Source organism: Nycticebus coucang, chromosome X, assembly GCF_027406575.1.
Source record: "Nycticebus coucang isolate mNycCou1 chromosome X, mNycCou1.pri, whole genome shotgun sequence".
NCBI lineage: Eukaryota > Metazoa > Chordata > Mammalia > Primates > Lorisidae > Nycticebus > Nycticebus coucang.
The window spans coordinates 41,123,380-41,125,574 of record NC_069804.1 but is presented as its reverse complement, the minus strand read 5'-3'; the positions used below and the strand labels follow the sequence as shown (position 1 = coordinate 41,125,574).

The 2,195-nt window shown below is 50.5% G+C and overlaps 1 pseudogene; it reads right to left on the bottom strand.

Moving 5' to 3' along the window:
• Nucleotides 1-641: 641 nt before the first annotated feature.
• Nucleotides 642-758, bottom strand: LOC128578563 (uncharacterized; annotated as a pseudogene).
• Nucleotides 759-2,195: the final 1,437 nt, after the last annotated feature.

Sequence of the window (2,195 nt, the reverse complement as noted above, 5' to 3'; positions counted from 1 at the left end):
CTAGACTCTGTTTGCCCCCAACCCCTGCCACACAGTTGTACCTGTTGTACGTAAGCCTTGCATTCTATCACACTAAACCCAGCCCAGTAGAGAGACTCTGTGTCCCAGCATTCTTATCAAGAGTGGTGATATTCACTCTGACTGCACCGATTTGGTCACATGTGTCCTCCCTTCTAACACGCATACAGCCAATCTGGTTGATCCCTGAAGCTGGGCCTGTAGCCAACCCCTACCCCCAAACTGCTTAGCTGGGAGAGGGAGGGAATGGGTACTGGTAGTGGGGCTGGGAGTTGGGGTGGAGGTGAGGCTCGCCTATCCTTAAAGATCTTAGAAAGCAGATTTATACCCAGGGTACACAGAGCACAACTCAGATGATCCTTTCCAGTGAACTTTAACAAAGGGAAAACCCCTTTGGGGTTGAGCTCAGGGGCCAAGGAGGGCTTCTTGGAAGAGGCAGGAAGGAGCCTGAGGGTAGGGCAGACACGGACCCTTTTATGTGTGCTTCACATAGTTCACAACCCTGAGCGTCTCCCAGCCCTGGAACAAAGTCAACTGCAGCTGGAATAGTTGTAATTAGGGAAGCAAAAGAGAATCCCTGTACTGGCACTATGGGCTGAATTGTGCCCCACCCTCCGCAGTTCATACGTTGAAATCCTAACCCCCAGGTCTCAGAATATGACCGCATTCGAAGACAAGAGTTTTTAAACTGATAAGAACAGATACTACACTTGATCTTAACCAAAAGGCCGAGAAGTGATCGAAGACAAGAGTTTTTTAAAAGGTAACCAAAGTAAAATGAGGTTATACGGCTGGGCCCCAGTCCAATTCGCCTGGTGTCCTTATTAGAAGAGGCGATTAGGACACAGATGCACACCCAGGGGAGACCGTGTGAAGACACGGAGGGAAGGCAGCCATCCCGAAGCCAAGAAGAGGGCGGCTTCGAGAGGAGTCAACCCCGCCAACATCTTGACCTCAGACTTCTGGCCTCTGGAACTGTGAGAAAACAAAATTGTTGTTTAAACCCCCCACTGTGTGGTACTTTGTTATGCAGCCCCAGAAACTGATATAACTGGTCTCAAAAGTGACCAGGAGCCCCACCTTTCCTTGCCCTCTGCCTCCCAATGCTCTCAGCAGGATGAGATGGGGGGTTCTTTCCTCTCTCCAGGCCCCCCTGTTTTCTTGCAGCTGATACCCTAACTGCAGGGGCTTCGCCAGGAAAGCCCCTTGGGTGCTGCAAAGTCATCTTCAGTCTGAAGTTGCTTTTGGTCACCGGCTCTGAACTGTCTTTAAGAGTTAAACCCCTGCCCTCTCCTGCCAGTGTATACTCCTGCAGAAGACGAAGCCAGATTCAGCTGTTTTTCTTGAAATAGGAGATGGAATTTTCCCCCATGTAAAAATAATGGTGCCCAATTCTTGTGGGAGGTGGACGGGGCTGGCGCTGGCACTGCAGGTCTTTCTTTCCCTCAGAAATAGCCCCACAATGGCCTCATTTTCTAAAACTTGCAACTCAGCGAGTACTTAGCCTTTAGCAAGAAGAATCCACTCTGCTAAAGTTGAAAAGAGAGAGATCTATTTGTCAGTGTAGGCAGGCACTCAAGTAGTGGGAATTGAAGAGTTCCTTCAATGCTTGTCCACCAGTGTTGAGACTCCGACAGGTTCACAGACAGAGACAGAGAAGTACACGTAGGCTTTGGCATGCCCCACACCTGATGGAGATGTTGTAGAACAACCTGGGGTACAGAAGTGGGGAAGGTAGATGGGAAATAGCAGATCTGGAGCCTGGGCCTCTGTGAGAGGGGCAGGGCAAGACTCCTGAGAAGCCAGGCACAGCTGGAGGCGACTGGGGACAGATAGGGAAAGGCAGGGTGGGAAAGGAAGTACTTTTCTCACTGGCCACTGACAAGGTCATTTGAAGACTCTGGTTGTGAGCAGGTCTTAATACACTTGACCCTCACATGGGAGTGCTGACCCACCTTTCCCCCTAAGACCTCAGACGGGGCTCCAAGCTGACATCTCTCCCATTAAAAATAACAGAGGAGGCTCAGGCTGCCTTTTGCCCCCACCCTGGAAGAAGGTTGAGTACTCATTTTTAATGGAGTGATAAAAGGTATACAAATCAGCCTGTGTGGGGTGGGGTACGGGGTGGGGGAGGGCAATGAGGCCTTTTGCAGGGTAGGGGTAGATTTTTAGTTGCT